Source organism: Mus pahari, chromosome 8 (genome assembly GCF_900095145.1).
Source record: "Mus pahari chromosome 8, PAHARI_EIJ_v1.1, whole genome shotgun sequence".
Classification (NCBI taxonomy): Eukaryota; Metazoa; Chordata; class Mammalia; order Rodentia; family Muridae; genus Mus; species Mus pahari.
Genome location: NC_034597.1, coordinates 57,201,991 through 57,213,793, shown reverse-complemented (window position 1 = coordinate 57,213,793; position 11,803 = coordinate 57,201,991). Strand labels below are relative to the sequence as shown.

The window sequence follows — 11,803 nt, the reverse complement described above, 5'->3', positions numbered from 1 at the left end:
GAGAGAGGGAGAGAGGGGGAGAGAGGGAGAGAGGGGGAGAGGGGAGAGGGGGAGAAGGAAGAGGGGGAGAGGGAAGAGAGAGAGAGAGCAGGGCCCAGGGCGGGGGGTGGGGGTGGGAGGGTGATAGGTACGGGCATGGGGAAGGACAAATATGCACTGACATGTACAAAAAAATCTCTAAAATCTGCAAAAGGGAAATGTTCTCCCCTAGTCTGGTTAACACCTTAGTTTTAGGACTCCTGACTTCAAGGACTATAAGATAAACATGTTATTCTCAGCCTCCGAATGTAATGGTTCTATTTTTCAGCATCAGTAAGAAATGTTCCTCTACCTTTCTGGAAAGCAACTTGGCAGTATGGATTAGGAGGAATTTTAATGAGTTCTCACTTAGTCATTCTACTTACACATCTGACGTACATAACATGATGTTTGTGTTATTGTGTATGCTACAAATCCTTGGGAGCAGCAACCTGAGGTCTGTGGGCACTCTTCCTTCCTTGATGTGACTTAATTTGTAATATGATCCTCAGGTTGATGGCTTGTCCCTTAGAGCAGTGGCTCTCAACCTTCCTACTGCTTTGACCCTTTAATACAGCTCCTCATGTTGTGGTGACACCAACCATAAAATTATTCTCGTTACTACTTCATAACTGTAATTTTGCTACTGTTATGAATTATAATGTAAATATCTGTTTTTCTGATGGTCTTAGGTGACTCTTGTGAGCAGGTTATTCAACTGCCCAAAGGGATTGCGACCCACAGGTTAAGAACCGGTGTGCCCTACAGAATGTTGCTCTGAGCAGTATATTGTGGGGACTGATGACTGTACTAAAAAGTGACTATGATGACAGGTTTGATCTAGTCATTCAGCAGATGCGCACTCGCCTTGGCCACATAACAGGCCAGGGAAGGTGGATGGAGTTGGTTACAGAGATGATAACAGACACAAAGATTTCTCAGAAACATTGACATCCCACTTAAATTTTGAAGGACCAGTAGGAACAAGTGGTAGCTATTAAAGCTAATCTAGAGTGGACATTCCTTTTCCCATCTGTACACATGTTAATAACAGCACATGCAGATGCCGCTTGCATCCAATAATTCTCCAGGCTCTGTACCCTGAAGCAAATCAAGCACCCTCGAGTTACAGTTAATAGGGGAAATAAATAAATAAATAAATAAATAAATAAAGGAAACAACCTGAAGGTCCTCCAGTGAGTGACTGGTTCATCCATGCAATGAAATACTATCCAGTCTTGAAAATGACTGAGCCATAGATACACATCATAACTGAGGTGAATCTCAACTGCACTGTATTAAAAAAAGGTTAGTTTTAAAAGGTTATATGCTGGATGAGCCCGTTTATACAACATTCTTTAAAAGGGAATTGCGGCCAGGCCTGCAAAGTCAGTACTTGGGAGACCTAGACAGTAGGAAGATAGTGAGCAGAAGGCCAGCCTCATATACATAGTACCCCAGCTAACTTTAGCAGTCAGCTTTACCCAGACCAGAGCCATCTGAGAAGACCATGTCAATTGAGGGTTTACCCAGATGAGACTGGCCTATGGACAGGCATGTCTGTAGGCGATTGTCTTAATTATTAATTGATATCGGAGGGCCCACCCCTCTATGGGGAACACCATTCCTTAGACAAGTGGTCCTCAGTTGTATAAGAAAGCTAGCTAAATATGAACCCGTGCAAGCCGGCAAGCACCATCCCCCATGCGTTCTGCTGTGTTGGCTGTAAAGTGAGTTCCCTGGTTTGGGATAAGGCTGTGTGGAATAGCCAGGCCTGGCTTCAGGTTCCTGCCTTAAGTTCCTGCTTTGAGTTCCCTCAATGAAAAGCAAACTAGAAACATAAACCAAACAAATCCCTTTCCCCTAAGTTGCTTGTGTTCAGGAGGTTGTTATAGCAACAGAGACAATATTAGAATACAGTAAGACCCTGCCTCAAAAACACAAGCCAAAAAGACAACCTTGTACAGATGGAAAACAAAGTAGCAGTTCTAAAGATCAAGAGATTTCTTATAGCATTATGACTTTAAAAAGGCCACCACACAGGGAAGTCCATTCGCACTGATAAAACAGTGGTCTATTGTGACAGTCATTATGTGAATGCACGTGTAAGATGAAATTACACAGACCCACACGCATGCATGCAAACAAGTGAACTTGGATTGCAGAGGGTGAAAACAGGAACTGGGGAGATGACCCAGTCAATAAGCATGCGGACCTGAGTTTGGGTCCCCAGAATCCACATCAAAAGCCAGACACAACAGGACACACAAGCTGTGACAGGAGGAGCCTTGGGTCTGACTGACCAGTCAGTGTAACTGAATTGATCAGCTTCAAATTCAGGGAGAGCCTGGCCTGAACAAAGTAAATGGAAAACAGACGAGAAGACCCCTAACATCGATTTCCAACCTAAACATACCCCTCATGTACATGCATAAACACATGCATTCATGTACATACACAGGCACACATGCACACACACACAATGAAAATGGAGTAAGGACTATAGTTTTGTCTGTGTCTGTTTCCTGGCTTTGATGGTATACTGAGAGATGTCATCATTAGAGAAAGATGAAAGATGGGTCTCTTGAGTCACAGAACTCTGCTGGTTGTGCACCTTCCTGTGATCTATAATCATTTCAAAAGAAGAAAAATATAGCTACCAGCTAAAACTTCTCAAAGTTTCTTTTGTTCCTAAGAATGTTTTCAAAACCTGAATACATTCAGGGCCACTTGAGTTAGTGTTAGAGCAACTCACGGTCCCCCTGTGGCTTCCAGATGTTTGCTCATGGAAGAACGGGACAGGGGTAATACTAACAAGTGGCAGCAGAAGGGAGTGAGTGGCAGCTCGCCCCTCCCCGGACAACTGCAGCTCATTGGGCCACGTCATGCCTGCCCATCCCCTCACCTACACACAGTGTATCATTGCCAACTAAAGGAACAAGGAGAGTCTGTGCTTGAGGCACTGCTGTTGCTGTCTCGGGGCATCAGTCTAGCTTCCTGACCTACCTACCATCTCTTGGTGAGAGAAGGGACATACCTGGGAAAGAGGCTAGAGAGAAAGACTTCATTGGAGGGGAGATCTGGACAAAGAAGACAGATGACTAAGATTGAGATAACAAGGTAGGTATTTGGTGTAAATCGTTTTCTGTATTGAACAAGGAATACTGGGTGAGAGCATATCAGATGTTCTGAATTCTGACTTAACACTTCAGTGTTCACGTGACCTCTGAAGTTTCTTAGCATCTTTGGGGCTAGATTTCTTTTCTATAGGTTGGTATCACTCATAGCAACCAGGATGACTAAGTTCTTTTGATATTTGTGGTTTGTATTTAACTCTGTGTCTGGGAGTGTATACATTTATGATCATAACTTATCAACAGGATTTCCTACTTTAATATTATGGTTTCTCCTTACAGCCACAGACCATCCCGCGAGATGGTGCAGCTGGCATTTATCCTGATGCCTGAAAGAGTACATGTCCTTTCACCTCTAGCATCCTCTCTCATTGCTTCCTCCTATAGATTGCTCAGGTCTTCTGAGTTCCATCGAGGTGGCACGGGGCTCAGGGTACAGTTCAGAGTGGAGGGTTTAGCTGACTGAATGCTAATGAAGTTCTGAAGTGCTCGGGCCAAACGAAGCTGTGGAGGAGAAAAATTGCAATTTCTTTTTGTATGTTTGTTAGTGTTTGCGTTATATTTTACATGTTATGTGTCTGTGCATGCATGTGTGTATGCATGTTCAATAGTGAACATAGAAAGATCTGAAATCTGATCCTCAAATATGAGTCTAAGTGCTTTAACAGCTGAGCCATCTCCTTGGCCCCAACTTCTAATATGCTTAGCGTATTTCTTTAAAAAGATATTAGTTTATTTATTCACTCATTCATTCATTTATTTATTACACACATGAGTGATTTGCCTGTATGTATGATGTATGTATGTGTATCACCTGCATGCATGGTACCTACAGAGTTTAGAAGAGGGCACCTGAACCCCTGGAACTGGAGTTTCAAATGGTTGTAAACTACCATGTCGGTGCTGGGAACTAAACCCAGGTCCTCTGTAAGAGCAGCCAGTGTTCTTAACCACTGAGCCATCTGTCTAGCACTTATTTAGCTTATGTCTACAATGTCATTTTTATACCGACGTTAGTCATACTTTGTATCTGCTTTTCCCACACTTTGACCAGTCATTGACTCAATTGTGTCTGGTGGAGTTCTAGTATCTTTTCCATCTTTGTGATTTTTTAACATGTACTTGAATTAAGCCCAACATTCATAGGCATTACAGTCTCCTCCTCAAAGCAGAAGGTGTTTATTACAAGCTGTTCCTAAACCATTGTCAACTAGTGTTCCAGTGAGATTTTCTGTAAAGTATCCTCACTCCCCTATTTAGTCATTAAGATTATTATCTTGAACTTTCTGTGCTCTCCCTTCTTTTTAAATACTACAGCTCGACTGCTATTGTGTCGTTTGAGGGCCTGACTTCTGGCCTTGCACTAGGCAAACACTCTACTGTTGAGTCCCTCAGCCCCTCTTACACCTCCTTCTCCCCCTTCTCCTCTTCCTTTTTGAGACAGGGTCTCACTGTGTAGCCCTGCCTGTCCTGGAACGCACTGTGCAGACCAAGCCAGCCTTGAGTTCACAGAGACCCGCCTGCCTCTGCCTCCCAAGTACTAGGATTAGAGGCGTGAGCCACTGTAGCCAGCATCCCCTATTCTTTTTACAGTCCTAAATTACTCTATCACCCCAGTTTTAGATTTTCTGGCTGACGATGCGTACCTGCTGCCACTCCTTAAGGTTGGCTCTTAAGGTGTGGATCAATCATCATTGCAAATGAGGAGTGGGCATAGCTTTTTGTTTTTTGATCGTGGAAGCATCCTATGGTGTTTTGAGTCCCCCACACCCCTGCATTTCTGGATATGTTTCTATTTTAATTATTTGAATTAGACTTTCCACCACACGCTCCACAGGCTTTGGCCTTTCACTTTTTCCTTCCTTTTCATACCTGGGCTCCAGCCAGCACTCAAGCTTCCTCTAGTCAGTGGGCTAGTGAGCAGTGTTGTTACTCTGGGTCTCCAGGCTAGCACAGCTAGCTCCTTAAGGTCAGATGACATGACTCTATGCCAACACTGGTCACCATCCTGCTCCATGGGACTTCCTCTGGCTCTGTGACCTTGCTAGTGCTCATTCACTGCTCTGAGTTTCAGTCCTTGGATTTCTGATATCTGGAGTTTCCACATTCCTACTTGGGAGTAATGGAGAAGTCTGGTTTCATTTTACCCAGCATTCCATGTAGCTCTACCAAGTTCCTTCTCTGGAGCCACTTAACTCACGTATGCCTTCTCTGTTATGTAGACAAGCACTCATTTATGCTAAGTCAGGCAGCCAGTGGATGTCAATGAACCCACTCCATCGGGGGCTCCCTGACCTCCAGCAGGAGTATGACCTTCATACCCAGCAGGGCACACAGGCTAAAGTCAAACCCTCTGAGGGATGCACACAAATTCACTGGCAAAGTTTCTAAAGAAGGTAATGTAGGCTTTCAGGAGTTCAAGATCACTCTTAGCTACATAGTGATTGGAAGCCAACCTGGGTACATAAGATTCTGTCTACAACAACAACAACGACAGCCACAACAACAACAACAATGACCCCATAGGTCCAGAGAGACCTGAGCTGAGGGAGGCACACCCCTGGGTCTCCTCAGTCCCACGATTGAGGCCATTGAGTGGAGTCACACGTATCATGTGCTTTCACTGTGGTATGGGAAGGTCCAGCTCAAGGAGCTGGAAGGACTTTTGCTTCTGCATTTGAGATGGTCTCTCTATATCCTGAAATGATGCTGAGAGATGCTAAGTGGACCCATGTTTTCAATGCTACCAATGACACCAGTTGTGCCCCTGTACCTACGTGAGGGGCACATGGGTACGAAGGCGTGCACACACAGAGTCATCTATAATCCTGCTCTTCTAAACACCCTCCTTTGGAATTTTTCTCATCCTTAAATCCATTTCCTACTGCTGCCTCAGCTCAGTATGTCAAGAACACGCAATGATCATGTTCTGAAGGGACATTCTGGGTTTCCATAGTGGTAGGGAAGAGCAGCCTGAGTCTAACTTGGTGCATACACACACACACACACACACACACACACACACACACACACACACACCATCCTGGCAAGCTGGTACAAATCCAGGTCTCGCCCTCATCCTCTGATGACTTTGACGACCCATTTAATATTCTGAAGGCAAGGCTAAGTTGAAATCACAGCCTCTGCCTGCACCTCCTAGATCTACCTTTTCCCCTGGGCTACCCTCTCCACTTCCGGGGTGTGACTCACAGGTAGCTCCTGTCAGCAGAGCAGGTGTGTGTCATTTCCTTACTCTGAGGAGTCCCAAAGTCGCACTATCTTCCACCCCAGCTAACCCCCTTATAGGGCTTGGATGCTTGCTGCAGACATCCTTCCAGGGGTCCTTCAGCTGTTGGGGGAAGCTTCTGTACCCTCACTGGGAAGTTTGGGGGAACCAGGAACCAAGGTCAAGCTACACATCCTCCCCTCTCACTGCTATGCCCTCTCCGATTCCCTTCAGCAAACCACTCCTGTACTTAGACCTGTCCCCTAGCCCTGGTTCCTAGCCTCACCATGCTTCTCTGCTACCCAGTGCCCCTCTGGTCATATCCTGGCCCTCACTGGAAGACAGGTCGGGGGGGGGGACCCCAAAGACACTATCTTTGACACAGTCTCTTGAAGGACTTGGACTATTTAGGTGGAAGGAGATGAAGGGGCCATAGCTGTTCTTCACTCATGAAAGGGGTCAACAGGTGGTGGTGAGATGGGTTTTGCTCCACATGTATCCTAAAAGCAGACACAAAAGATGACAGAAAATACACTTGGGCCTTCTCTTCAGTTCCTCTTTCTTCCTTCCTTCCTTCCTTCCTTCCTTCCTTCCTTCCTTCCTTCCTTCCTTCCTTCCTTCCCTTTCTCCTTTTCTTTTGTCTGCCTGCCTGCCTGTCTGTCTGTCTGTGATGTTTGTTTGTGTATATGTGTGTATGTGAACAGACATATACAAGTGTGTAGGGATCAAATTTCAATATAAGGTGTCTTCCTCAATTGCTCTCACCTTATTCTTTGAGACAGCATCTCTCCCTGCACCCAGGGCTGACCGGTGAGCTCTAGGGATCCTCCTGCTGGCTTCCCACATCACTGACATTACAGACACGTGCTGCATGCCTAGTTTTTATATGGGGGCTAGGGAGCTGGACTCAGATGCTCATAAAGCAAGTACCACTGAGCCGGCTCTCTAGTTCAGCACTTAAACTGTATAAGGTGTTCTCGTTCTTTGAGCAATGGGACAGGCTGCAAGCATGAAGACCCCTATAGCTAAAAGAGTTCAAACAGAGGGGGCCTGAGCTGGGTGGGGTTGTTGCTCCTGTACCTGCACAGCTTTTTTTTTTTTTCTGAGATCCTCTGTGACTGGGATTGGAGTCTATCATGTTCTCTTTCAACTCTGCATGCTTTTGTAGCCAGACTCTGCTGCTCTTCCTAGAGTAGCCCTTCTCCTTTGAGTCATAGAGGCTGAGTGGATTCACGTATGCAGTTTCTCTGTAACACTCGTGCGTGTGCATGTGTGTGCATGTGTGTGTGTGTGTTTGTGCATGCGTGTGTGTGTCTGTGAATTCTCATGGTTCATTTCACCACCCTCAGGCCTATGGGCTACAATTGTTCTCTGTAGAGCTGCAGAGGAGGAAATGAGGAAACAGTCAGATCCCTGCAGGGCTGATTAGAGAGCCTGGCCACTTGCCACCAACATGCGTGTACATGCTGAGTATCCACTGATTGGGTGTCCACATTCTGCCAAAAGAGCCCAGAGCCTGGCTCTTAACACATCCCCACCCTATGTACACCCAGCTTGGCTTTGCAGTCTCACAACAACCCTGCAACATCTGCACCGTCATGTTCATGTCACTGGGGAGGAAGTCGAGAAGGAGGACAGTTGGCAGGGCACTTGTGACGTGGCTAAGGAGGGGTAGAGCCAGAGCTTGTCCAAGGTCTTCCTGTCCTTGCTGTGAGATGCCACCAAGAGCTGATTCAAGAACTCTTCACCTGGAAGGGTCATTGCCAGAATAGATAAGGCCACTCAGTGCCACGTTCCTGGATGAGTGATGGGCTGCTTATTGTATTCTAGGTCCTATGATGAATACAAGTTCAGAAAAGGTGTTCCATTTTCTTTGCTTAGCTTGCAAAAAGCTGGTAGACTGAGGCTGGGGAAACAGTGCGGCTCGCAAGTGTGAGAACCTGGATTTGATCCCCAGAACTGATGGGAAAAAGCTGGGGTTGGCCATGGAATTGCAGTACACCTTCAATTCCAGTGCTTATGTGGAGGCAGATGTATCCCTATGGTTTGCTGCCCAGCCAGTCTGGGCTGCTAGGAGAGCTCTAGACCAAAAGGAGACTCTATCCCCAGACCGAACAATAATATAAATAGGGGTGGCTCCCAAGGAGCGACACCTAAGGTTGACCTCTGGTCTCCACACACACGTTCAACACATGTACAAACACACACACTCAGGCGCACGCAAGAACTTGTAGTCAGAAAAAAAGAGCATAACAAATTTATAGTAAACACGGGAGTAGAGAGAGCTCATCTTACTGGGGACATAAAGAGAGTTCCTTGGCAAAAAACAAACAAACAAACAAAAAACCCAGCATCTGAGGTGCCTTTGCACAGAGGAGGCTCGTATCTGGGCTGGCGATGTAGCATTCTGTGCTGGAGGGGCCAAAAGGAATGTTACCACGCAGACTCTCACAGCTGCGAAACAAGTGTTCACTAACGCTTTTGCTTTCTCTACTCTCTCACGATGGATGGTCCCACGCCCAGACAAATTCCAGCCTAGCCTCTCCCCACACGGATGAAGCTCTTTGTGATTGGTTGGTGTAGACAGCATCAGCTCCTCCTCCAATTGGCTGTGGATCCTTTGTATTCTGCCTCAGGATAGCTCCCTTCACCCACGCCTTCTGTATCTTTTTGTGTTATCCATATCCTGGGTGAGGTTATGCTTGCCAAAATCAGTGAACTGGCTGCCAAGTTATTACCCTCGGGGTCTGCTCCTATGGAGCCTATGCCCTGGCCAGCTATGAGTGCAGCCACCTTTGTAAACCTTGGGGCTTCTCTTGCACCCTACAACAGTCTCAGCCACCTCCTCCTCTTCACAAACCCAGCTCAGGCTCCACCCTTCCCGGGAGATAAGATTAACTCCTTGGCTTGCACTGCGCCCTGTGTGTAATGACATTTAAACCTCTCTTGCATAAAGCACACTGTGCCCTATGGCATTATTTAGCGTGTGTGTTTCTCTCTCCAACTCGTCTAAGTTCCTGATTTCTCCCTGAACTGTAGCATTTGTACCCTCTCCATTGTTCTCCTACTATGTGGGTACTCAAGCTGTCTGTTGTTTATGGTAATCACAATCCTAGCCATATATTTCAAGTAGAACTGAGAAAAGTCTGGAGACAGGGAGGCCAATAACATGTAATTTAACCTTGATATCTTTTCTGTGTTTATTTTTTCTTCCCTAATAAACTGAACTTTTCATATGCTTCACTGGGCTAGGGGTGTGGTTTAGCAGATAAGAATATAGAATATAAATCTATCATTTTTTAGCTCTATGTTATTGCGTTACCTTAATGTCCTCATGCCTCAGTTTCTCCATATGCAACATGGCAGAGGAATAATGGAACCAACCTCTTCTGTTTGTTTTGACAGTTAAAAATTAGCACATATGGCTGAAACAGTCAAAGTATCCAGTAGGTGCTCGCTATCCAAGGTTATAACCTGGCTGTTTTTCCTAGAAGGCAAAGTGTATACAACCAGGGAGGCTCAAGATAACCCTAGTAATGAAGCCTTAGTTTCTTTAGAACTTGTTGGTCATTTACCTTCTGGCCACTTCAACTGTCCTCAGAGGATGGAAACGGGATAACAAGGAATGTCACACTAGCAGTTCTGAGGAAGGGTCCAGGCACCACAGAACAGACTTCCTCTCTTACGGTTGTGGACTGTTTTCATCCATTACTGAGACCTAAGAGGCCTTCAGTTAGTACTAGCCCAGCTGCCATGTTCCTCAACCACGGCCACAGTCCACCTCAGCTTCGGGCTAAAGGGGGCAGTAACTTCACTTCCTGTGATCAACAGGAAGCCTAAAACCCAAAGAAATTAATCATGGCTCTTTGGTCTTGAGTAGCACAAGTCATAGCCTAGAAGATGTCAGGGCTTCCATTCTATGCCAGACCTAAGAACTAGTTCAGTTTTCTGAGAACAGACTCAACCTCAGCACCTCAACTTCCCCTGTGTCTTTCTGCCCCAGGAGAGTAAGGGTTAACTGCCCAGGTCTTGGGTTTCATTTTGACCTAGTTTGTCTCCTATGTACACAGTGGAATCCAGTGGCCGTGTCCAGTCTCTAGATCAGAGGCTTGCTGTTCTTGTGATGGCTCTGTCTTTACCTAACCAACGCGAAGAGTTCTTTCTGACAGCCAGAATCTTGTCTGCTATAAATTCTGCCTGTTCCCTTTAGCTTTGAGATAGACAGACTCCCTAGGGCAAACCACAACCTCTTTCCTGTAACCCTGAAAAGAGGAACCACAGTTACCTTAGATGGGGGGAAGGAAAGGCAGAGACACCCAGAGGTGTCCCCTTCCGAGGGCCCTTTGGTGTTTCTATCCCCTTTGCAGAGGGCTGCTCCGAGCTGGGATCCTGCAGAAGCCTCCTCTATCATTAGAGGCGTTTTCCAGCCTATTTTGGAGCTACAGCTGGGTGCTTCTCAGAATAAACAGAGCTGTGATATGGAGATAAAAGGAGAAAGGAATATTACCATCTCTTAGATTCCCGCACTCCCCAGTCTTTTCCAATCTTCTATTCTCAAAACCTTTCCGTGAGACCCCTTCCTCCTCAATGCCTGCTTGGTAGCTCTCCAATAAGCACAGGCTTCCTTCACCGGCAATGCTGGGTACCCTGCTCTGGTTCTACAAGTACCAAACTGCATAGATGTAATGTCAAAAGCCACAAGAGTTCATGTCCCTTATTGAAAATGTTTGGATCCAGAAAGACCTTAGATTTTTGCAATATTTTGGATTTTGGAAAATTTTATGCAGACATAATGAGGTATCTTGAAGAAAGGCCCCAGGCCATATCTGAACATTTATTTCTTATGCACAACTCATATGTATAGCCTCAAGGTGGTTTCATACAATGTTTTAGTGTACCTAAGTTCTGGTGGGGTCAGATGAGGAATTTTCCATCTATGTGTCACGTTCCCTGAAAAATCTACCCGTAGAGAATTATTACAAGCTTGGATTTTCGGACTGGGGATACTCAGTGCAGTGGTTTGATAGGAATAGACCCACAGACTCATGAGTTTGAATTCTTGGCCACACGGAGTAGCACTATTAGGAGGTGTGGCCTTGTTGGAGTAGGTGTGGCTTTGTTGGAAGAAATGTGTCACTGTGGAGGAGGGCTTTGAGGTTATATATGCTCAAATTATACCCAGTGTGGCACACAGTCTCCTTCTGCTGCCTTCAGATCAAGATGTAGAACTCTCAGCTCCTTCTCCAGCACTACTTCTGCCTGCTTTTATAGTTTTACAAGCCAGCCCCAATTAAATGTTTTTCTTTGTAAGAGTTGCCATGGTCATGGTATCTCTTCACAGAGAAAGAAAGAAAGAAAGAAAGAAAGAAAGAAAGAAAGAAAGAAAGAAAGAAAGAGAGAGAGAGAGAGAGAGAGAGAGAGAGAG

The 11,803-nt window shown here is 45.7% G+C and overlaps 1 protein-coding gene across 4 annotated transcripts in view; it reads left to right on the top strand.

Moving 5' to 3' along the window:
- The window catches only part of Ptk2b (protein tyrosine kinase 2 beta), a 121,226-nt gene that overhangs the window by 29,250 nt on the left and 80,173 nt on the right, over nt 1-11,803 (top strand). The window contains exon 1 of one of the 4 annotated variants that reach the window (XM_029541377.1): nt 2,987-3,138. The exons of the other annotated variants lie outside the window; for them this stretch is intronic. The gene's annotated coding sequence lies outside the window, so the exon portion shown is untranslated. Of the gene's footprint in view, nt 1-2,986; nt 3,139-11,803 lie in introns of those variants that run through there. 4 annotated transcript variants of the gene reach the window in all.